This window comes from Lontra canadensis, unplaced genomic scaffold (genome assembly GCF_010015895.1).
Source record: "Lontra canadensis isolate GAN:19392208 unplaced genomic scaffold, GSC_riverotter_1.0 scaffold71, whole genome shotgun sequence".
NCBI lineage: Eukaryota > Metazoa > Chordata > Mammalia > Carnivora > Mustelidae > Lontra > Lontra canadensis.
Genome location: NW_022631065.1, coordinates 7,604,161 through 7,631,356, shown reverse-complemented (window position 1 = coordinate 7,631,356; position 27,196 = coordinate 7,604,161).

Sequence of the window (27,196 nt, the reverse complement as noted above, 5' to 3'; positions counted from 1 at the left end):
ACATGTACTGGTAATAGGCCTCTGGGGGAGAGGACGATATATGTCCTTGAAGTCGAGCAGCTGGGAGCGCCAGGCTCGCTCAGGATGGAACGCCGCCTGCTTTATTTTTCCATTATCTCCCCTTCCCCAGAGAGCATCAGCAGTTACTCAGACAATCCTTTCATCTGAGCTTGCTCACTATATGTTAGGTACTACATAACCAGACATATTTTGCCTTTCTTCTTATGTATGTACAAGACTCATGGTCAGTGTGTAATCTATTCTGGCTTTGTTGATTGTTACTCACTCTCTAATAAATATGAGACTGAGGAGTTGTTCTGGGTGACAGTCTTTTCTACTGTCGTCCCCTGCTCCCATTCTCTTACAGTTCACTTGTTTGTGCCTCATTCTTCTCCCATGTGCCGTCAGGGGGCATATATATATCCCAATATTTGTGGATACCTCCAAGCAATATATAATATTGATACGTACTTAAAAGTTTTTATAATTTCTTTTGTGTTCTATGCACTTTTATGCTTCTTGCCTATTTTAAAAATATTGTTTGTAAGAATCATCCTTGTTGCTAACACTCAGTCTGGGTTCTTTTTTCCCTGCTCTTTTGTATAGTGTTGCATTGTATAAAAATGCCACATTTTTGCTAGCCTAATAACGCTGTCATGGACTTTGAGGTACTCCCTATATAGACACATGAAAAATGTGTGTTGGAGCTACCTGGCACCAATGTGGAAAAAACAACAGATGTATCTTTTCCAAATTCCACATTCAGTGATGCAACTTTGATAGCCTAAAAGAGGCCATGGTGTATTTACAACAAAGAAACTATCAAACATTACCAACTGTACACCTCCACCCCTGCCAAAGAGCTGGGTTGTTAATGACTTAGCATTATACCACTGGTTATATACCCAGAAGTGGAAATACTATGCCAGAGGGGAGCTATGTCTTCACTTTAACTGGATGGCAGGCTGTGAACTGTTTGCTCAAACTGTTGAGCCAGTTATACTACATCAGTTTCCCCAAGTTTCCATTGTTCTATATATTATTTTTTGAAGATTTTATTTATTTAGAGAGAAAGAACACACAAGTGGAGGGAGGGGCAGAAAGAGAGAGGGAGAGAGAGAATCTCAAGCATTGAGCATGGAGCCTGACCCAGGGCTCTATCTTGTGACCCTGAGGTCATGACTTGAGTCAAAATCAAGAGTCAGATGCTTGACCAACTGAGCCACCCAGGTGTTCCTCCATTGTTCTATATTCTCAACAATATATGCTATTATCATACTTTAAATACTTTTCATTAAATTGATTAAATTTCAGTTCCATAGATAAATTGAAGTTGAATATTTTTCACGTCCATTTATTAGCCATTAAGGTTTACTCTTGTACAAATTAATTGTCTTTTACTTACTGATTCCCGAAAGTTTTTATTCATTCTGGAATGTACCTTTTCTTGGATATCTACTTATCTATCTTTCCAGCTATCTATTGACAAAAATTTCTACCACTATGTGCTCTTTATTTTCAATAACTTAAAAATTGATTTTATTGAAAATAAATGGTAATGTTAATCATATTTTTCAGTCTTTGTTTTGTGGTCCACTTTTGATATCTTCTTTTGTAAAGCTCTCTGTCTTATGTTATAAAGATTTACCATTATATTTTCTTTTAAAATTTTATAAAATAGCTTTTCATGATATGTCTTTAATACACATATCACCTATTTTTGTATATGGTATAAGGAAGAAATTACTGATCCAATTCCATATTACTTCATATGTATAATTAATCTGGGCAGAATTTCTTTTTAAATAGTTTATCTTTCATCATTTGTCTATAATGCTAACAGTCATTTATCAAATAAAATGTTGTTTACTGCAACCTGTTCATGATTCCTATATGCCTGGAATGAAGTAACTTTTGGGAGACTCTTAGGCTGAATCCATGGGACACCTAACTACTAACTATGTATACATACATAAGTATACACATACATTGTATTTTTATTATATTGAAATTTCCTATCCATAAAATAGTTTTTTAAAAATTTCTTTTAAAAAATTTTAGAATGTTCTCATAAGGTCATGAATATCTTTTTGACAAACACATCAAATTAGCATCTATTACACACAGAAAATATATGTGATCTATTTTTGTCTTTTACAAATGCAGCTATTTATGTATGTGTAAAGCTAACATGTATAAGTCATTAATAGAATACACAAAAGGATGCATAGAACACCCATTTTATAATCCAAAAAGAGAAAACTCAAATCTCCTTGAACAAAGATGGAAGACTGAAATGAAATTATCAACCAAAAGTGATTGACAGTGATTGATTTTAAAGTATCATTGGCTGACTTTAAAATCTGGAAAAACTTGCTTCTGTATTTGCCCCTATTTTACATACATAGCAAAAAGCTTCTTTACAATCACGGTACATATCAAAATTGTAAATTCTCCCCACAAACACCTTCAAAACTTTCCGATAAGATAGTAAGTAATGTTACTGCTATTTTAAAATGTCATAAAATTATAAATGTAATCTTTTGTCTGTATGGTTTGGTTCAGTAAATAACAAAGGCATAAAAATTGTGAGAACATAATTAGCTTATTTCAGGTTAAGAGTAATCAAGTATGTATGCAGAACCAAGCAAATTTCACATATTTGAACAGAGTTAAAAAATTTAGAAACTAGTCCTCTCAATTGATGCAGAAAAAGCATTTGACAAGATACAGCATCTGTACCTGATTAAAATGACTCAAAGTATAGGGATAGAGGGAACATTCCTCAACTTCATAAAATCTATCTATGAAAACCCACAGCAAGTATTCTCTTCCATGGGGAAAAGCTGACAGCCTTCCCTTTGAGATCAGGAACATGACAAGGATGCCCACTCTCACCACTCTTGTTCAACACAGTACTAGAAGTCCTAGCAACAGTAACCAGAAAACAGAAAGAAATAAAACGTACTCAAATTGGCAATGAAGAAGTCAAACTCTCTCTCTTCGCAGATGATATGATACTTTATATGGAAAACCCAAAAGACTCCACCCCCAAACTACTAGAACTCATACAGCAATTCAGCAACGTGGCAGGATACAAAATCAATATACAGCAATCGGCTGCTTTCTTATAAACTAACAATGAAAATATAGAAAGGGAAATTAGAGAATCGATTCCATTTACTATAACACCAAGAACCATAAGATACCTGGGAGTAAACCTAACCAAAGAGGTAAAGGATCTGTATTTGAGAAACTACAGAACACTCATGAAAGAAATTGAAGAAAGCACCAAACAGATGGAAGAGCATTCCATGCTCATGGATCAGAAGAAACATTGTTAAAATGTCTGTATTGCCCAGAGCAATCTATACTTTCAATGTCATCCCAATCAAAATTCCACCGACATTTTTCAAAGAGCTGGAACAAACAACCCTAAAATTTGTATGGAACCAGAAGAGACCCCAAACTGCTAAGGAAATGTTAAAAAAGAAAAACAAAACTGGGGGCATCATGTTGCCTGATTTCAAGCTTCACCACAAAGCTGTGATCACCAAGACAGCATGATATTGGCACAAAAACAGACATGTAGACCAGTAGAACAGAGTAGAGAGTCCAGACGTGGACCCTTAACTCTATGGTCAGATAATTTTTGACAAAGCAGGAAAAAATATACAGTGGAAAAAAAGACAGTCTCTTCAATAAATAGTGCTGGGAAAATTGGACAGTTATGTGTAGAAGAATGAATCTCGACCATTCTCTTACACCATACACAAAAATAAACTTGAAACGGATAAAAGACCTCAATGTGAGGCAGGAATCTATCAAAATCCTAGAGAAGAATATAAGCAGGAACCTCTTCGACATAGGCCACAGCAACTTCTTTCAAGATATGTCTCCAAAGGCAAAGGAAACAACAGTGAAAATGAACTTTCAGGACTTCATCAAGATTAAAAGCTTCTGCATAGCAAAGGAAACAGTTAACAAAACAAAGAGACAACCCACAGAATGGGAGAAGATATTCGCTAATGATACTATAGACAAAGGGCTGATATCAAAGATCTATAAAGAACTCCTCAAACTCAAAACACACAAAACAGATAATCATGTCAAAAAATGGGCAGAACCATGAACAGACATTTCTCCAAAGAAGACATACAAATGGCTAACAGACACATAAAAAATGTTTATCATCATTAGCCATCAGGGAGATTCAAATCAAAACCACATTGAGATACCAGCTTACACCAGTTAGAATGGCCAAAATCAACAAAACAGTAAACAAGTGTTGGAGAGGATGTGGAGAAAGGGGAACCATCTTACACTATTGGTGGGAATGCAAGTTGGTGCAGCCACTTTGGAAAACAGTGTGGAGATTCCTCAAAAAATTAAATGTAGAGCTACCCTATGACCCTGCAATTGCACTACTGGGTATTTACCCCAAAGATACAGATGTAGTGAAAAGAAGGGCCATCTGTACCCCGATGTTCATAGCAGCAATGGCCACAGTCACCAACCTGTGGAAAGAACCAAGATGCCCCTCAATGGACAAATGGATAAAGAAGATACAGTCCATATACACAATGGAGTATTATCCTTCCATCAGAAAGGATCAATACCCAACTTTTATACCAACATGGACGGGACTGGAAGAGATTATGCTGAGTGAAATAAGTCAAGCAGAAAGAGTCAAGTATCATATGGTTTCACTTACTTGTGGAGCATAAGGAATAACACGGAGGACACTGGGAAACGGAGAGGAGAAGTGAGTTGGGGAAATCAGAGGGAGGAGACAAACCATGAGAGACTGTGGACTCTGAGATACAAACTGAGGGTTTTGGAGGGGAGGGGATAGGGGGTTGCGTGAGCCTGGTGGTATTATGGAGAGCATGCATTGCATGGAGCACTGGGTGTGGTGCATAAACAATGAATTTTGGAACACTGAGAAGAAATAAAATAAAATAAAATTGAAAAAAAATTTAGAAACTAGAAAACACACAAGAATATTTACAAATGTCTGAATTACTTAAAAAGAATCCAAACTGAATTATTTTGTATTAATAAATAAGATGACATGTTTTCTAGATTATCCAAATTTAATTTTTTCCAATTTTTTTCTATAGAAAAGGTCAGAATTAGAATTTTAAACGTAATTTTGTATTATTTGAAGTTACGAGTATACAAGCTATATTTGAGAACAGAATTTCATTCTTCCTCCTTCTTTCTTTTCTTTCTTTCTTTCTTTCTTTCTTGAGAGAGGGAGCGAGACAGTGCATGAGCAGGTGGTAGAGGCAGAGAGAAAGAGAGAGAGAGAATTCCAAAGAGGTTCCATGCCAGAGTGGAGCCTGACCTGGGACTGGATGCCAGGACTGTGAGATCATGACCTTAGCCAAAATCAACAGTTGGGCACTCAATCAACTGAGCAACCCCGGTGCCCCCTGAATTTCATTCTTAAATATAGCATGCTGTTGTAGGTGACTGAATATAACAGTAGGTAATTCCATCACCTGGAAAATGAGGGTAAGAGTTCAAGTAGATAAAAGCATCTGATAAGAAATGCAAAATATAAGGGATGCTTTGGCGGCAGAGTCAGTTAAGAGTCTACCTTTGGCTCAGGTAATGATCCCAGGGTCCTGGGATGGAGTCCTGCATGGGACTCCTTGCTCAGAATGGAGTCTGCTTCTCCCTCTGCCTGCCACACCCCCTGCCTGTGCGCTCTCTCTTTGGCAAATAAATAAAATCTTTAAAAAAAGAAAGAAATGCAAATGTGGAAATGGGTTAACCTGTTAGAGTATCTGCTTCTGGTCTTTCGTGGTTTTAAAGAAAATCACTTAAGAATGTGAAATTTTGATTTATTTTTTTAAGAAATGAAGGAGAATCAAAATGTAAGTAAGTTCAGAGCAATTGCCACTACTGAAGCAAGGGAGAGAATAATCTTCTAAAAGTTCTGAGGCTGAACGAGAATTTTCCCCAATGGCACAAGGTTAAAGGCACTGAAATGTTATTGTGCTACAGTTTCAGTTCTTCACTGTATTCCAGAAAACTGTATCATGGCCTATCTGACATCTCAGTTGAATAAGCAATAATCATCCCAAGTTATCATGCCCAAGTAGAATTACTGCCCCTTACTTTCCAACCTATTTAATCCAAATCTTAACTTTAGGACCAACTACCTAGATATCAAGCCAGCAACCCAGAGGTGGTTCTTGGTTTCGTTACTTCCCTTGACACCTTTTACTACCTATGCAGTTTCCCTAATTACTTTTGCTGGATCACCCAAAGATCAGTATTAATTATAATAAAATTATTGATCATTTTTTATGAACCGTTTTGAGGTTCAAAAATGACAATTTCATTTGATTAAACCTAGTATCTCAAATCAATCCCATTTTGTGTCCATTGCTACCACTATTATCTTTCATAGGGATAATAACAATGCTTCCTACCTGGCCCATGTCCACAATTTTCTAGTTATACTGTCTTCTCTGGAAAGTCCCAAATTAATTGTTTAATGTAAACCACTCATGTCAATGTCATAGATTAAAATCTCCAGTTATTTTTTCCTGTGACCAGAATAAAATCTAAACTTTTTATCATAGATTTCAAAATTTTACATGATTTTTTCTTATTTCAACTTCTCTCACAACTTCTCCCTTGCTTCCTTATATTCCACACTTTCAGTCCTCTTCTGAATAGTCAAAATGATTTGCCCTTATTTTCATATAGGTCTTGGAACTATGTCTCACAACACATACATTGGTTATTATTTCCTCAGCCTGGGATCCTCGGCCTTCTAACTCTTTACATTAATTTTGTCTTATCATTCAAGTCTTGTATGGTTTACCATTTTTCCAAAGCACTCCACTTACCCTCTGACCTCCAACTGTCAGTTGGCATTATACCTCTCATCATCCCTTTTAACTTCTTTCATAGAATCTGTTTCTCCCTGCAATTATCTTGTTCAGTGATTTGTTCATATGTAAGTCTCTGTAGTGCTCTCCTCCACTAAAAAGGAAGCTCTGTCATTCAGCACTGGGTCTGTTCTTTTGACTATGGTGTTTCATGTACCAAGCATGGTGCATGGCACACTCAATAATTATTTTTTTTAAAGCATCAGCAAACATATTTAAGTGATTTAAATTATATAATTCATTATAGTGTTTCATGGCCACAATGACTACATTGTAAGTTCTAGAATTGTGTATTTAAGTCTTCTATAATTATTTATGTACTTGCCCTGTACATTTTTTGTCATAGACACTTTTTTTTGAGGGGTTGGGGAAGAAGAGGTTTTCTTATTTTTACTGTTCTACAAATGTAGATGAATAATAAATGTAAAAGGTGTATAAATTCTCAACTACTCAAATAGTATGAACAGTAATAATATAAGAAGGAAATAATACAAAAAGAAAAATATGAAATAGTAGAAGCCCATATATATCCACTTTACTTCTCCTGCACTCATTCCTTTTCCCAAGAGGTAACCACTATTAATAGGTTGGTGTTACTCCTTTCCATCTTTTCCTGTGGATTACTAACCATCTACGCTTCTCAGGATACATATACATATTTTTCCATATGTCTATCTACAAAGTCTTGGAGAGCTTCATCTAATATAAAGACGAGCATTAACAAATGAAAACATCAGGAAAAATAACAGAGTTGTTATTTCTAGAGTAAACGAAGCATTTGTTAAATTCACTAGCACAATTCCGGACAAAAGATTTTAAAGAAAGCAAATTAGATCATACAATAGAGTTGAAGTAATGCTTCTCTTATACCTTATATCGGAGAATAAGTGTAATTCCTTTTCTTCAAGTATGATTGAAAGAATCTGATACTTTCCTTGTGTGTCAATGTATTAGCATAAGCAAAACTGACCTGAATACATAAGCAATTTTTTTCTCCAAAGTTTCTCTGTAATTGTCAGAAGACAGATTAATTAACCTTAAAAATATTTCCTTAGTTCACATAAAATATATAAAATGCTCTTTATTTAGGAAAAGGTAATTAATTTTCATCACTTTCCCTAAAGCAAAATCATTTTGACATTATCAAATACCACAGTGTAGTTAAAGAACAATTATAAAGTAATTCAAAGAATAAATCTCATTACTTTCCAGAGGCCTTTTGAATTAAGTGAAAGAAAATGTTACCATATTTGACTTTCAGTCGTATTTCCTCAAACAGTTGAATATGCAGAAAAAAATAGCAACTTTCAATAGTAAGAAACAATCACAATTCAAATGACCTTAAAAAATGCTTTTAAGAGGGAGCCTGGGTGGCTCAGTGGGTTAGAGCCTCTGCCTTTGGCTCGGGTCATGATCCCAGGGTCCTGGGATCAAGCCCTGCATAGGGTTCTCTGCTCGGCAGGGAGCCTGCTTCCTTTCCTCTCTCTGCCACTCTCCCTCCTTGTGATCTCTATCTGTCAAATAAATAAATAAAATCTAAAAAGAAAAAAAATGCTTTTAAGAAAATGTGGGGTACATCCCTTTCTCAAAAGTATTAAATATGAAGTGATGGAATTAAGAAGTTCACTTGTGATGAGCACTGGGTGATAAATGGAATTCCTGAATCAGTGTATTGCACACCTGAAATTAATATAACACTGTATGTTAACTAACTGGAATTAAAACAAAAACTTAAAAAAACTGGCAAAACATTTTTAAATATGTTTTTTCCTTAAAAAAAGAGCTAAAATTTACTTAAAACTAAAAATGCTGGACTTTATAATGCATTATTAATTTCTGAAGTACTAGAATTTGGTTTTTACCTATTAGCTTCCTGAGTTAATATTTGGAACATCAGTGATTCAATTAATCGATTATTCATTTCTTCTTTCCTTCAAAAATTCTTTGTTGAATGTGACTAAAAAAATCTTTCCAAAGATTGTAGATTATTCAAAGAAACAAGTGATAGAGAACCAAATAGATACTGTTTCCAGGAATTTTGACATTAGTGGAAGAAATCTCACAAATTTTAAATTTAAAAACATTTTCGAAATTTAAATTTAAAAATTACTAAAAGAGGCACCTGGGTGGCTCGGTGGGTTGGAGCCTCTGCCTTCGGTTCGGTTCACGGTCTCAGGGTCCTTGGATAAAGCCCTGCATGGGGCTCTCTGCTCAGCAGGGGAGCCTGCTTCCCCCACTCCCTGCTCTGCCTGCCTCTCTGTCTACTTGTGATCTCTGTCTGTCAGATAAATAAATAAAATCTTTAAAAAAATTTAAAGAATGTAAATGTGAGTTATAAATTAATAAACAGGATATAATTTAGTTGGAAATGAAAGACTAAATTAATAGGAATTAGGAAGAAATACGGACAAATTCTTAAACCCTCAACTCATGATTTTCTTTACATTTCCATTCTTGTAATCTCCATCAATACTATTTCTTATCTAAATTTCTGCAATAAACTTGCAACTTTTTTCTCATTGCTCTAAAATAGTTGGCCATAGAAAAGCAAAATCTTTTTAATTTCAGTCACACACACACAAACACACAAAATCATTCTAATCTACTGCTAAAAATCCCATTGCTGTTATATAAATAAATAAACTCCAACATTCAAGGCTTTGCATAATGTGATAAAATATTACTTTTTCATTTCTTACCACATCCTTAGATTTTTAATAATAATTCCTGGGCCTTTCTAAAGTGCTTATAAAATTGCTTTCCTAAGTTACACTATTTCATTTAATTCTTATAAATTCTCTATGATTAGTTTCAATTTACAGATTAAAAAGGAAAGTTACAGAATAAGTAACTCATCAATATCATTTCAATGTGTCCTGACTTGAATTGACATCTTCTGACCCCAGCCTAACAATCTTTCCATTATGGCACGACTGCCTCTACATTTTCCAAACTAGGGATCTTAAAATTGTTTCAGAAGGTAGTTACTGGTTTCCTTCCTTGTCCTAGAAACTATAGTAGGTGCTTGGAATACAAAATAAGATAGAAAGACAGTGTTATATTAAGGACCCCAAAACACTTCTATTTCTGCTTATGTTCTTTCCCCTGGAAATCTCTGTCAAGAGACCTTACCTACCACATGGTAGGGACAATTCTAAACTCTCTTCTAGTGAGTGATTAACTATCTGCCAAGGACTATGCTAGGGAATAGAAATGGAAAGGGGGGAGGGGAAGTGTACAAAAGAGTACTTTGTGGGTTGTTCTTTAAGTGTTTAAGTCCTGTGCAGGACTCCAGCATAGAACATTGATACTGTTCCAATGGTTCCCTAGAATCCCTGCTTTTTTGCATGTGAAGAACATATAGGGTGTTTCTTTTCCCACACTCCATGCATTCAAAATAAACTAAGCTTCCTATTTAACTTACTTATCTCACTCTACTTACCTCACACTAACCACCTGAAGTGGAAATAATGTCTCAGATTTAGCCATAATACCTATTATAATTTTATTAGTAGACTTTTTATCATAGCATTCCAGAATTTATATTCCACACCAATTTTATGTGATGATTAAGGTATCGACCAAAATAGCTGGTGGACATATGATATTGTTCATAGTCAGAATTTCTTCGTTTCCACAATTTCCTCATGGCCATTATTCTGAAAATTGAGCTGTTTATGATAAATTGTGGTATGTACACAGCCATCAAGGAACATCATCTCTTTGGTGGAAAGGAGCTTCCTATCTGCTAAAGTTTATCTTTTCCTAAATCTGTGTGACCATATTATAATTATAATTAAATTATAATTATTCATATATGTTTTTATTTTGTAAACTTTTTTCAATTGTCATTGCAAATCTACTGTAAGATATAATTCTTGATTTTGGTAAACAAGTCTGTGTCAGGGTCCCCAAGATGCCCTCAGCATTAGTTAGGGATTCTCTAGGAGGGCTCACAATACTCAGTATATAGTCGTACCCATAGCTATGACTTATTACAACAAGACAAAATAAAATGATGTTATCAAGAGGTACACAGAGTAAAGTCCAAAGGAAACCAGACACAAGCTATAGAGTCCTCTTACAGTCAAGCCACATGAAACACACTACATTCCTATAGTAACAAGCTGCAACAACACACAAAACAATGTTCTCCAGGGAAGCTCATTAAAGATCTAGTAACAAAGGCTTTTATTGGGTGCAGCTCACATAGGCAATCTCTGCCTAACATGTATGAACATTTCAGACTCCCTGAAGGGAAACAGGTGTTTGGCATAAACCATATTTCTCGTATAGTTTAAGGTGAGTGAGCCATTCTTATCAGTTAGGGAATCATGGGAACCCTCCTGAAACACAAGTTTCCAGATACAGACAAGGGCCTACCTTGCAAGCAGACTTCCTAAGCATAGTCATCTTAGACATGCTAAATTAACTCTTCTGCACAAAGTTATAAAGTCTTTGTTCTGTTGGAACTTATTTTCTGGTGTGTGTGTATGAATGGGGAGGGAGAGGCTACAAAAGCAGCAAATTACATTGAAAAAATAGTAGACCTTCATACAGTGTATGAAACAACTGTTTTGAGCATTTTGCATACATTAAGTCATTTAATCCTTACAATGATGCTTTGATATAGGTACTATTATAATGATTCTTATTTATTATGAAAAACTGAGGCACAGAGGGGTTAAGTAAATTTCCTAGGTCAAACAGTTGGGAAGAAGTGGAATAAGAAATTCAATTACAGCAGGGGAACTCGAGAGCCTGTAATTTTTATCATAATGCAATTCCCCTTAATAATAAACAGGAAAACACCAAATAGTAAAATGTCAAGCTAAGATACAGAACGAGAGGCTATTAAAGAGAACAATTATAAGAGAAGGAATTGCAGTTGGTTGGCACCATTAGCCCCTATCCAGCACGCCCACCCCCTTCAATACTCACTGAGCTGAAGCCATAAAAGTTACTTAGCAGGAAGATGGAAAAATGGGATCCATGATGACATCACTGAGTCATTTCAGAAATTATATGCACAGCTAATCCTAATGAGAACTTGATATTAAGTGAAATTATCTATCATTCTTATGATTTAAGCCAGTTGAATAAAAATTTCTCTTACTTATACCAATAAGCATTTGAATTGATATGGAAGATTATGTTAAATTAGGCGGTAAGAAAAAAAAATCTCTTTTAGTAAATTACATGTAAACTGAAACTTAAATGATAAGAAGAGCTCAAAACACAAAAATTATCTCAGGCAGAGGGAATAATGTAAGGCAGGCATACTCTCAGGATACATAAGAAACAAAATGAAGGCCAGAATTAATAGAGCACAATCCATGAGAAGATAATGTAAGAAACAGAGCAATGAGTGACACCATCTTGGGCTTTGGAGACTATGGTAGGAACTTTGGATATTATCTTATCTGCAATTGGAAACCACTGTAGAGTTTTAATTTGGGAAATTAAGTGATACTTATTATTTTAAAATCACTCTAACTTTGAAAGATGGAAATTGGAGGATTGGGCTTGGAAGAAAAGACCAAATTTGGATGAAATTACAGTGTTCAAAAAAAAGGTGATGGCATTTTAGATTATGATGAAAAAAGTACAGAGTAAGATAAGTGGATAGACTTAGGGGATCATTCATATATATGGTCAAAAAGTCTTAATGAAAGAGAAATTCTATCAATCAATAGAAATGAATTCTATCAAGAGCATTTTATTCATTGAATTGTCTTTTTTTTTTTTTTCCTGACTTGTGGAGCTTATTCTGGAAACAAGTCTCTTCTTATCAATATGTATTGCAAATGTCATCTCCCTGCCTTTGAGTAGCACGTTTTTCTGTGTGTGCACATGCATGCGCGCGCGCGAGCGCACACACACACACACACACACACAGCCAAATGGCTAAACATATGAAAAGTGCTCAATATCATTAGCAGCAGGGAAATGAAAATGAAAACTGTATGAAAGACTTTCAGTTTAAACCCAGAAATGTGAGAACTTTAGAAGATCTCAGTCTTGTCCTTACAATGAGATAAAGCTGAACAAAATAAAAATTAGTGATTTTTTTTAATCTATCAGAGAAATGAGGTTGCAGAAATCTGAAGAATGTATACCCAGAGATACACAACTGAGAGCTGGTAGGAAAAATTAAATGGTAATTTAGATGAAGTGTAGCATTGAGAAACTCCTGGGGTTCATAGTCATACAATGTCTGACATATTTGTGGGGTTTACCTCCAGGGACCCCTCCATGTTTTTAGGATGAAAGCATTCCTCAATATTCTGTCAGAAGAAGGGGAAGATAATCTTTATGAAATATACCCAGAACATTCTCCATACCAAAGGACTACCTTTCAAGAGAGAAGACTTTACTATAGTTTCATTTCAATATGTGAATGCTTTATACCCACCCACTCAGGCCCTCTCTGACCACCTATCTCTTTTAGGATAAGAAAAGGCAATTCTAATGGAGAAACACTTGTGCAGGTTCCATCCCAGAGACACAGGTCTATAAAAGGACTGAGTTTTAATCTTAAGATGATACAATGGTTCCTCTCCCTCACATTTTACTACCACACAAAAGGGTTCCAGTACAGTAATAGTGGACTGTAGATTAAAGCACTGCAACAGGCAGATTTTCTCTAAGGAGGAATGCCTAGGGAAATCCAAAATCAAAATGGCAAACAAAAACAAGAACACTAGAGAAATCTGAAGCTTTTGGCAACTATTCCTGAAGCAAACATTAAACAAAATACAACTATCATCCAGATTAACATAAATCCTCATAATAATTACTTTTATAATTCAGATCATATTAACCAATGCACCTTGTCCTACAAAAACACATAAGGTATACCTAAAGACAAGAAGAGGGACAGTCTGGAAACAGAAGCAGGCATCAGAGAAAGACTCAGATATGACACAGATGTTAGCATTATAAAACATGGGTTTAAAAGAACTGAAATCAGATGTAGTGAAAAGAAGGAGCATATGCACCCCAAAGTTCATAACAGCAATGTCCACAATAGCCAAACTATGGAAGGAGCTGAGATGTCCTTCAACAGATGAGTGTTAAGAAGATGTGGTTCATATACACAATGGAATATTACTCAGCCATCAGAAAGGATGAATACCTACCATTTGCACTGGCATGGTTGGAACTGGAGGGGGTTATGCTAAGTGAAATAAGTCAAGCAGAGAAAGACAATTATATGGTTTTACTCATATGTGGAACATAAGGAATAGCACAAAGGACCACAGGGGAAGGGAGAGAAAACTGAATGGGAAGAAATCAGAGAGGGAGACAAATCTTGAGAGATTCTGGACTCCAGGAAACAAACTGAGGGTTACAGAAGGAAGGGGTTGGGGGATAGGTGTAACTGCGTGATGGGTATTAGGGAGAGCATGTGTTGTGTGATGAGCACTAGGTGTTACACATAACTAATGAACCGATGAACATTATACCAGAAACTAATGATACACTATATGCTGGCTAACAGAACACAATAAAAACAAAACAAAAATAAAAGAACCATGATCAACATGTCAAAGTTCTAATGGAAAAGAGACAACATGCAATAACAGATTTATATTATAGGCAGAAAGATGGAATTGTCAGGAAACAATCAAAAGGAAATGCCAGAAAACACAAAAATTAGAAATGAAGAATTCCATTCATGAGCTAAGCAGTAAACTTGATATGGCCAAGGAAAAAGTTAGTGAGCTTGAAGAAAGGTCAAAAGTACTCCAACTGAAATGGCTTCTTTATATAACAATGATTTAAATAATCAGTTTGTCTAATACTTTTATAAATATTCCTTCCAACAACAGCAAAAAGATATATATTATTCTCAAGCTCACATGGAACAGTCACCAAGACAGACCACACTGTGGGCCATAAAACTCAAAGAAAACATTGGAGAAAATCAATATAATGCTAGATTTGATCATGAGTTTTTAAGTACAACAAAAATAGTATAATTTATGAAAGAATAAAGTGATCACTGGATTTTATTATAATTTTTATACTAAGAAATAGGCACTGTTAAGAAAATTAAAAAAAACTAGACTATAGGAAAATATTTGCAGAACACATATTTGAAAAAGAACTTATATGCAAGTTATACAAAGAACTCTAAAATTCACCAATATGAGAAAAACAACCCAATTAAAAATAAGAAAATATCTGAAAAGAAATTATACAAATGGCAAATAAGTTTATGGAAAGATGCTCAACATCATTTTTCATTAGGGAACTGCAGATTAATAAAATATGATAGAGCATTACACACTTATAAAAATGGCAAAAATCCAAAAACCTGAGAATACAAATTGTTGACAAGAATATGAAGCAACAGGAATTCTCATCTCCCCCCCCCCTTTTTTTTGTGGAAATGCAAAAATTATAGCCATTTTGGAAGACAATGATTTTTTTTTACAAAGCTAAACATAGCCTTACCATATTATCTAACAATTATGCTCCATCTGATTTTTAAAATTATGGCCACCCAAAGCATGCACATGAATGTTTATATCATCTTTATTCATTATCATCAAACACTGAAGGCAACTAAAATGTTCTTTAATAAGTGAATAAATACTGGGTGCCTGAATGGCTCAGTCAGTTAAGCCCGGGACTCTTGGTTTTGACTCAGGTCATGATCTCAGGTTTGGGAGACTGAACTCCACGTTAGGCTCTGTGCTCAGTAGGGTGTCTGCTTGAGATTTTTTCCATTTCCCTCTGCCTCCCCTCTCTCTCTCTCTCTCTCAAACAAATAAATCTTAAAAAAAAAAAAAACCTATACAATGAGATATTATTCAATAACAATAAAAATCTATCAAACTGCCAAAAGACTCACATGAACCTCAAATGCATACTAAGTGAAACTGACAGTTCTAAAAAAGCCACATATTGTATGATTCTGATTATGTAACAGATTGGAAAAAGCAAAGCTAAATTGATACTATATAGATAAGTGGTTGCCAAGTCTTCTGGGTGGGAAGATGGGGAACAGCTAAAGTGTAGGTGAGTTTTAGGGCACTGAAACTATACTGCTTATACGTGATGGTATATAGAAGACTTTAAGACTCTTAGAATTTACAGTACAAATATCTTAATGTATGCAATTAAATAAAAGTTATTTAAGAGCTTGGGACTCTCAAGGAATTAATGAATGTAACTATTACAAATGTATGCAACAAACTCACTATTAGTATTGGGGCAAACAGGTATCAACTTAAGTAATTTTTAATGTTAGTGGAATCTGGAAGAGTAGACACAAATGGTATGTAATACATTTTGTACTCCAGTTGATAAAGTTGTTCCAGAAGGAGGTATGGGTTATCAATTCTGAAACCACTACATATGTATACAGGAATATAAATAGTAAGTAAATGGATAGCAGGAACCAAGTTCTTCACTGCTGGAATGGGAAATCAAATATAAGCAAGGGGAGAAAGCTAGAATGGCCCAAAGGGTAATGGATTAGAGTTGATGACATCAGTATGAATTCATATTTAATTTCCTACAGATACAGATTACCTGCAGAAATGTTTGCCACCAGTCATTGCATGTATATGAGTTTTGCATACATGTCTTTGCTCTATTAGTTGATACGGCCTAGTACTAAGAAAATCCTAAGAGCAGTAAAGATATAAATACCTAAATAGTGGTTTCTAATACCACTAATACCAATAAATGGAAACAAGATGCCTTGCAGAAAGGACTAATTGTAAGACTTTAACAGGAAATAAATAACATGAGCCTGGGCATCTTATAATGCCAGAAAATTAAAAAAGTACTAAACACAAACACACACACGCACACACATACGGGGTATTAAAGGGGGTACCAGATTCAACTGAAAGAACTCCATTAGGAGCTGTGCCAAAGCTGGAACAATATGAACAACAAAATTAATTAATTAGTGTTAGACTGTACACCAAAATATAAAATAATATCCATGAGTCCATGCTGATATCAATCAATGATTGAATAAGTAAGTAAATGGAGAATAAAAAAATCTCCAATATAGAAGAATTACAAATAATTTGTGTAAATACTCAGCCTTCCAAGTGTGAAAGCACAAATTCTTATTCCTTAAATACAGCCTGAATACAGTGAATTCCTCCCAATGAGTACAATATGGAAAGAAAAAAAAAAAAAAAAAGGAGGGTCAATTTACAATAGAGAAACAGGACAAACACTATCTCAAACAGGCCATCAAGATTAACATCAACAGTAATCAGTCATGTTAATAGGACATGCACTTGGTATTATATGATGAGAATGTCTCTTCACTCATGTGATCTTCCTCCCCAAACCACATATTCCCAGTCTAGTAGTCTAATAATGAGAAACATCAAGCAAATTGTAATTAAGAAACATTCTAGGAAATACTTGACCCATAATCCACAAACTCTCAAGGTCATCAAAAATAAGAAAAGTCTGAAAAACTGTTTCATCCAAGAGTTGCCTAAGAAGATATAAATACTAAATGTAATGTAGTATACCCAACAATTTCAAGCTTAGGTATATGACCAGGAGAAATGAGATCTTATGTCTCCCTCAAAACAGTAATATAATGTTTATGGACACTTTATTATTAATAATACAAACTAAAAGTCAACAAAAGTATAGGAGCAAACTACGGATTATTCTCATGATGGAATATTCTGTAGTAATAAGAAAGGATGAATTCTATATTACACAGATAAAACCAGGGATAGGTGTCAAAAACATTATGTTAAGGGAAAGAAGATACAAAACATGAATATGGTACACTTCCATTTACCTAAAATTTGAGAACAGCAAAACAAATCTATTTGAAGTAAGGATAGAGACTTGAGTAGTGACTTCTCTGGGGTGGGAGTTTGTCTTGATGGGAAAGAGCACAGAGTTATGTTCTCTATCCATGATATAGATGGTGGATCCATGAATATATACATATACAAAACATTTTTTTTTAAAGATTTTATTTATTTGACAGACAGAGATCACAGGTAGGCAGAGAGGCAGGCAGAGAGAGAGGAAGGGAAACAGGCTCCCCGCTGAGCAGAGAGCCCTGATGTGGGGCTCGATCCCAGGACCCCGGGATCACGACCGGAGCCTAAGGCAGAGGCCTCAACACACTGAGCCACCCAGGCGCCTCTATACAAAACATTTTAAGCATTGTTTTTGATATTATGCTACAGAAAGCAAATTGTGCCACAATTTAAAAGAAAATAATTACTTTTCTCTTTTTTAAATTAAACAACTGAGGGCATAATGGAGACAAATGCTAAATTACCAAAGACCTGAGAAAGAGCATGTTTATGAGAAAAATCAAGATATCCTTTGATGACACCAAGTTTTAAGTTTCAGAGGCTTATGAGACACCCATTGTAGTCATGATGCATAAATCTGGAAATCTTGGATGATATAAAGACTGGAGAAGCAACTAAATATCTTCTGTGGGAGGACTTTTACCTAGATGATGAGTATTTTCTGTTCTGGATTTGTATTAGGAGCTAGAACATAACTGGGACAAAATTTCGCTCTTTAACTAGCATAATTACCCTTGTTAGTGCCCCAACTTTTGCATAGTATAATACACATTCTCTGTTTTCTGTGGTCCATGGATAAGGGTTTTATGCCTCTCTACCTAGAACACAAACTGCCTTCATTTTTAATCTCTTAATCTTCCCTGAGGATATAAATGCTCTATAAATGACTGATGACAGATAAATATTTGTTTATTTTGTTTCTTTTTTTCTCTTTTTTTGAAGATTTTATTTATTTATTTTAGAGTGAGAGAGAAAGAGAGAGCATAGGAGCATGAGTGGGGGATGGGGGACAGAGGGAGAAGCAGACCCCTGCTGAGCAGGGAGACTGATGTGATGTGGTGCTCCATCCCAGGATCCTGGGATCATGACCTGAGCCAAAGGCAGACACTTAAATGACCAAGCCACCTAGGGACCCCTCTTATTTGTTCATTTTGAAACAAGTTTAAAAGAAGTATAGGTGGGATATGGCAAAATATGTTTCTCATATATTCATCTTGAATGAGGTGTCCATATTCTTTTAAAAATAAAGTATTGGGAAAAATAATGTATTTTTCAGAGGATTATGACATTTCAATGTTCAGGAAATAATTTAATTATACATCTTTATGTATCTTTTCAATTCTGTTAAAATAGAAGTATTTCCTGACACAAATAGGATTACTATACATGAGGTAGGTGTTTATATTAGATTTGTTCTCTTGTTTTTATTTATGTATCAACTCTTTTATTAAAGTTACTGTATTGAGGAACTTTCCACTCTATGTGGAAGATATATTTTCAAACACTACAGAAATATGCAAAACAGAATTTTTACTTTTCACCAGATTTACTAAATTAAATATTGTCTTTATTAATGTCAGCTTTAAGCCTGCTTTGTTAAATTAAGTTCAAATGCATAAATAGAAGTGCTTTTATATGGGTTGCAACAGTGTTTCTATACTTCCTGTCTAGACTTTGCACCAGGCTTCTTGGATGGAATAGTTTCTTCTTTACAGAGTAGCTAAGGTAATCTTTTTAAATGTGTCATTGTTCTTTTCAAAACATCTCAGTATTTTCTTATCACACTTAAATAAAGCTAGAAGTTTGTTATGGCCCATGGATTATCTGAACAATCTGGATCTCCTACCTTCTCTACTGTATCTCCTAGCTTCCCTGATGTTCACCTCACTATGCTGACACTGGCACTTCTAGAAGCTCTTTTCAGAATACAATCACCCATACCCTGGCCTCAGAAAATTTATACCTCCTTGGCCTGGAACACAGTTCTGGTTATTGTTTTATTTCCTCACTTCACTCATGCCTGTGTACAAATAGTACTTTATCAGGAAGTTCTTTCTGTTTGTCCATTTAAAATACAACTGTTTACTCCGTACTATGTTTAATTTTTCTTAACAGCATTTAGACCTAATTACATTAGTTTCCTATTATCATTATAACAAATCACTTAGTGCCTTAGAACAGCATAAATTTATTACTTTTCAGTTCCAGAGGTCAGAAGTCTGAAATAAGTATCACTGGACTAAAATCAAGGTGTTAGCAGGCTTGCATTCCTCCTGGAGACTCTAGGGGAGAATCTATGCCTTACCTTTCCCCTGAGGTAATTGAGGTTAACTGCATTCCTTGTCTCATAACCTCTTCCTCTATCACCAGTAATGTAATATCTTCTCTTCTTGAATTACTTCCTTCTACCTCTGTGTATCTGACCTTTCTACTTCCTTTTGTAAAGACCCACTGATTACATTGAACACATCTCTATAATATAGGATAATGTCACAATCTCAAAATCCTTACTTTAGTCAAAAATGAAACTTTCCTTTTACAGTTTATGGTTATATAGTCACAGGTTCCAGGGATCAGCATGCAGACACTTTTGGAAAGGAGAGAGGAAGTTACTCAGCTTTCCACATTGGTATAAATGGTCTACACTTACTTATTTTTTACTTTTTCTTCCTTCCAATGAGATGTAAACTCCACAAGAACGAAGACTTTATATGCTATGTTGATTATTCTCCTCTCTTAGCAAAATGCCTGAATACAGTAGGTACTGCATCTCAATAGAGATGCAGTAAAATGCAAACTGTTTGTGAAAGCTTGCATCCTGAAAGTAAGCTCTTAGTATCAATTCCTAAGAATTTAAGTAACAAAGATAAAAAGATGGGCTGTAGTCTAGCAACACACACTTGCTTACCTATAAGGTGACCTTGCTCTGAAAGGGAGGCATATGAGAATGGAGATAAATGAGAAACACTAGCCAGACTATCCTATAATATGCTACAATTCACTGATGTGGATTTCTGTAGGAAACAATGTGTTGTTTTTGTTATTATACTTTCTGATACTAAAGTCGTGCTGTTAGCTGAAAACACAATCTTTTCTGATCTAAGATTATTCCATTTCAGAGAAGATATGCCATTTCAAATTTTCTTAGCAAATACAAATTAGAAGTTTTAAAAATTATTATCCACTCTTTCAGACTTCTTTCTCACAGTAAGTCAGTTTCATAAGGGAATATTTTCTCCAATCCCTCAGATTAGTTTGAAAGACTCTGAATTAGATTTAGTTTTCTTTGTCTGATTTTTCTCTTTTTGAATTTCCTTCCATGAAGATCTAAATTTATGCAATATCAGATGCTAAATTCTGTGCAATAGTTTTCAGTCTGTATTTAAAGATATCAATCCCATATAAAGAGTTAGGGAAATATAGAATTAATGCGAATAATTCCAATAAATTACAAGGAAGAATTCAACTTGTTCATGGGAAAGTGGTATAAGATCCATCAACATTCATGTAATTTCATTATTGTATAAGTTTGTGTGTGTGTGTGTGTGTGTGTGTGTGAGAGAGAGAGAGAGAGAGAGGATGCAAATTATCTCCCTAATTAGCACACTGCTCAAATTTAGATACCATCTGATAAAGCTCTCCTCTTACTTTGCTTGTTTTTTACATCTAATATGAACTAAGAGTAAATTATTGAAGGGCTGAGTTTTTGCATATCTTGAAGCCCCTCATAATGTCAATTTTTGCTTTTTTATGGGCACCCACTGACCCGTGGTATCGTCTATTTCCTGGTCCTTTATGTGATCTGATGTTGGTGAAATTCTGTTGATTATCACTTTCATTTTCAACTCAGAGATATATCACATATAGTAAGTCAAAAATGTATTTAAACTACCTTAAAAATAGAGGAGAGCTCATGTAATCTGTACTAAAATAAAAGCAAAAACAGCAAACAAGATAATTGTAAAAGATTCTAACTAGCAGACAATGATACTCCCTTTTATCAAAGCTGAGATAGGTTTTTCTATATTTTGTATTCATTACTTCAAAAGGATTTGGAGAAGTAATTTAAATACATAGATTCCAACCATTTTAATCCTAAAGCAAATAACTATTTCTTTTATGAAATTTTTTTTCTTTTATGAAATCTCACCTCCACTATTATTTTAAGTGTGTTATGAATTTAAAACTGATATTTACATGGTCAACTTAAAGCAGAGATTCTTAATAAGAAGGAGGGTGATACTGTCCCTCAGGGAATATTTGCAATCTCTGGAGACATCTTTAGTTGTCCTACTGGAAGAAGTTCTATTTTCATCGAGGGCCGAAGCCAGGAATGCTGCTAAACATTCTACAATGTACAGGGCAGTCCTCTACAATAAAGAAATATTCAGTCCTAAATGTCAATAGTGTAAAGATTGAGAAAACCTATTAAAAAAAAAAAAAAAAAAGAATTGGGTATACAATATGCAATGGACTTAATTATATTTGTGCAAGTTTTATTTTCAAGGGTTGATGAAAAACAACTCCTATGTGATCATATTTTAATTTTTTATGTTGGCACAGACCAGGAACACAGACTTTTTTTTCTACAGCTCATTATGCATAAGAGTAGAGTTTTTAAAAGAAAATGTTGTCAAAACAATGATGGATGTTTTTGTTCTATTTAAAAATTAACTGGTAGGTAATCAACCTCTGAAATTAAGGGGAGTACACAATGATAAGATATTTTAGGGACTAAGAGAAATGTTGGTGGATTTGGTATAGTTTTTTTTCTTTTTTTTTCAAATCTGTGTTTTCGTTTGAAGATTCTCTAATGAGAAGTAGAGAACTCAATTAAAACACTCAAAACAGTAAAACAATAAGGAAAAATCCCATGCAACATTAGAATAAAGTGCCATTTTCAGTTATGGACAATTAACTGCTCATCAAGGATATAAAAATCAGCTCCCTCAGCTAAACACCGATATACTCGGGGAAATGGTTTAACCCCTCAGTCACGACAATGTTCAAATTATCAGTTAGGCCTAATGTCACTTTTTAATTTCATTTTTCTACTTCTAGCAAATCTCTTCCCACAAGGGCCATTAGTCTCTCCCTATAAAAATTATTCATAGGGCGCCTGGGTGGCTCAGTGGGTTAAAGCCTCTGCCTTCAGCACAGGTCATGATCCCAGGGTCCTGGGATTGAGCCCCGCATCAGGCTCTCTGCTCAGCAGGGAGCCTGCTTCTCCCTCTCTGCCTGCCTCTCTGCCTACTTGTGATTTGTGTCTGTCAAATAAACAAATAAAATCCTTAAAAAAAATTATTCATATTAAGGGGTGCCTGGGTGGCTCAGTGGGTTGAAGCCTCTGCCTTCGGCTGGGGTCATGATCCCAGGGTCCTGGAATTGAGCCTCACACCAGGCTCTCTGCTCAGCAGGGAGCCTACTTTCTCCTCTCTCTCAGCCTGCCTCTCTGCCTACTTGTGATCTCTGTCATATGAATAAATAAAATCTTTAAAAAATTACTCATATTAAAATAAACAATACTAATAATATGATATGATACTTTTCATAGTTCCTACAATACTATTAGAAAAACCACCACTAACTTACATTACATTAACCATTTAACCACACTTAACCCTACTTAAGGGGTCCAAAATCAACATTCCTATGCCATTAACAATACTCATACTGCATGAAAGTCCCATCATGGATTCAAAGAAATATCACTTGAAATTTACTTAATAAACTCGGTTAAAATATTATATTGGAAAATCCAATAACCAGTCAAAACAATTTCCGTTGTTTTCATTACATGCAAAACATCCTATCCTGAGTTTTGTGTATCCTGTATTGCGACTGCTAATGACATACCTTCAATATTTTGGGAAAATGAGATCTACAGTGAAGAAGAACAAAAAGAAGAAAAGGAGGAGGAAGAAGAAGGGAAAGAGAAAGAAAGATGGAGAAAAAGGAAAAGGAGACAGAGAAGAGGGAGGAAAAGAAAGAGGTCTTAATAGGTTTCACTTCTTTTCATACCGAATTGATCTTTTAACTTAAATGCCCAATTTGGAGTCAGGTATCATCAAATATCTAAAAGCATGACACTATGTTTTCTGTATCTAGGAGAAAAATTTACCATTGATATAGATTGCCTTTCCATGACAGAATATAGGAGTTTGTGATCATGAGGTCAGTTCCCAACATTTTCTGTAAGCATTACCCTAAATATGAGAACTGCTTAATTTCCCTTTCCATTTTTTTTTTTTTTTTTTTTTTAAAGAAAAAGAGAATGAGAGAGACGGAGAGACTCCACCCCCAGCAGGACCCCGACTCTGGGCTTGATTTCACTCCCTGAGATCATGGCTTGAGCCAAAATCAAGTCAGATGCTTAACAGACTGAGCCACCCAGGGGCCCCTCCCTTTCTATTTTGTTATGTTTACATTTACATTTTACATTTTTACATTTTCATCTTTGCATTTCTTTTACTTTCAAGATTGAATTGAACTATCTCCCTAAAACTTCTTTTCTCTATCTGATACTCCCATGCTCCCCCTCTCTCTTGGAAGATGACTCACATTTTCCACAATCTACTCTCTAATGTCCAGAGCCTTGCATTTTCCATAGTAGTCAACTCTAGCTTATTTCAAACACTGATTTTTTTTTTAATTTTTAACAGAAATCTACATTTTTGTTTCATTTGCTACTACTTTTGCAATTCTGTCTCTGATTCTTAATTCTTTCAGCCTTTAAATATGATCAGAAGAATTTTAATACTTTTAGTTCCCAACTTTTCCTACCTGGAATTCACAACAATAAAACTGTGAATTGAGGATGCAATTGTGTGCACCCTAAAGCTGTAAGGAAAAGCATGTCTAGCATGGGCTCTGATACACAGTTGTGAAGATGAATATCAGAAGCCTTGATAAAACTTTCTAATACTGAAAGTACTATAAACACTCCCATGCCCACATTCTTTCATATAGAAGCAAAAACTTTCTGTTACAATTCATTTCTGCATGGTGTATATCTACCTTCTTTATGAAAGTTTATCTGTGTTTTAAAAATTTTACCTCTTTCTTAACTTGGTTCCTTTCTTCTTCTACCACATGTAGGTTAAAAGAATTTGTTGGATCCTCTTTTCCCTTTCTATCCCAGATTTTTGTCTTGACCACAAGATCAAAATTTGTTTTTAAGTTGATCCTATATATCTTCCTGAGTTTCTGATGTTCTTTTTTCAAAGTGTGAACTTTACTTTTTGTTCACATACCAAATTCTGAAGACTTTTCTTTTCTTTTTTTTTTTTTAAACCTGCTAACTGTGGTTTTCCTTTTGCCTCCTGACAAATCTAATTCTTTGAGTCAAAGTGTTCCAAAAACAGATCTTCAAACTTCTTTCCTGATGTTTAGACATGTGATAATGCCAATGTTTTTTCTTCATCTCAGTATTAAGGGGTATACATATTATTTTTGACACTTATTTTATCTGTTTATTACATGTCAACCTTTCTCAAATATATTATGTTTAAACTCATATTTTGAATCCTACATATATATGAGCATACTGAAGGCTTGAGGCACTTCTAGTTTCTTAGCTCTCACTACATAAAAAAATGCAAAATCATAGTCATTAAAATTAGTTCAGTTCCCTGACAACAGGGACAATACATAACTCATCAATTCAAATGCTTCCACATGTAGACAGTGCATCCTCTAATTGAGACGGTCTTGGTCATTAAAATTAGTTCAGTTCTCTGACAACAGGGTTCCTCCTTGAGAAGAAATGTACTAGATGTGTAGATCTGTATTATGTGAAGTCCCTGCCTGTAACCACATGACCTTGCCCTAATTTTGAAACCTGAAATTTTGAAAATTTTGAAAATTTTTATTTATTTTGAAAACTCTACGTGTGATTTTGTCAAAAATTATTCATCTTGCTCTCGGAGATTTCATTCCCATAAAATTAAAATGTTTTATTCATACATGGGTACAAACTGGTGATAAGCAGGAAGTGTTATACTTCTGATGAAAGGACACAGAGGATCAGGATTAAGAATTGATAACTAGAATCCCACCAGGTTGTGGTGGACAGACCCTTTGATAATTTCATGTTCGTAGCATATATAATTTCTCCCACTGAGTGTGGGTGGGACCTGTAATTTGATTTTAGCCTACTGAATATGGCAAAGATGATGAAATATCATCTTCATAACATTCAGATGTCACTTGTTTGATTAAAAGTGATTGTTTGTTATACTATATAAGACTCTTAAAAGCTGACTGAAAAATTAGATTCTCCTTGCTGGCTTGCTGTAATATGTAATGTGTTAAGAAAGTCCTCATTACACTGAACTAACAGAAGCCTCTAAGGACTGGGGGTGGCCTCTAGGAACTGAGTGTGCTCTCCAGCCAGAAGAGAATGCTGGATTCCCCAGTCAAATATCTGCAAAGTAAAGATTCTGCCCAGCAACCTGAATGTGCTTGGACTGAGGTCTCCTGAGTCAGGTCTCCAGATGAGAAAGCAACCCAATCAAAACCTTGAATGCAGCCTTGGGATACCCTGAGTGGAGGACTGAGATTAGTTTATCTATACTCATTACTCATGGAGACTATGAGATAATAAATGCAGGTTGTTTAAAGCTATGTACTTTGTAGTAATTTGTTGTCCAACATCAGAAAAATCCCTTTATCACATATTCCTGAGAACAGCATGTTTTTGAGAGACACTAAAAAGACCAGTTATTTGGCCTTAACCCTTGAATGGCTTCTTTCTGGAGAAATGAGTTAGGAAATAAATAATCTGGAGTCTCCTTTCATTAAAACTAGGGACCCACACTGGTACCAACTTCATGTAAAAGGTGGGTCAATGTTTTTACAATAATTCTGATTATATAGGCAGTGAGTTCTACGATACGAAGCCACAATAGGAAAAAGGACAAAGGGGGAAAAAAAAAAAAAAAAAACCTAAACAAGTAAAAGCTGTTCTACATATGCAAAATGTGTATTTCTTTAGCCTCTTAGCATTATGGCACAATTTTCTTCCATCTTTGTCTCATATTAAAATCTAAACATAGTAGAAATAGAACAGTAAACATAGTAGAAATATGTACCATAGAAATATAAAATAAATGAACAAAAAAATTCTAAATTAGGTTTTATTAAAGATTCAACATCATAATATCTAAAAGACACATTTAAATAACTGAATAAAAACACCCCCACAAAAATACAGGACAAATATTAACAACAACAAGGAGAATAATGCAGTCATTTTAAGAGAAGAAATAACACTGTAAGATGAAAAACACCATAAGGAATAAAGATAGAAAATACATACTGGTATAAGTAAAAATAAGTCAAAAAGATAATGAACATATTTATCTAGCAAAATAGGTTCAAAATATACAAAGCTACCAATGACAGAACTATTGAGGGAATAAAATAATTCAATCAATAAAATCTGAGGTTCATATT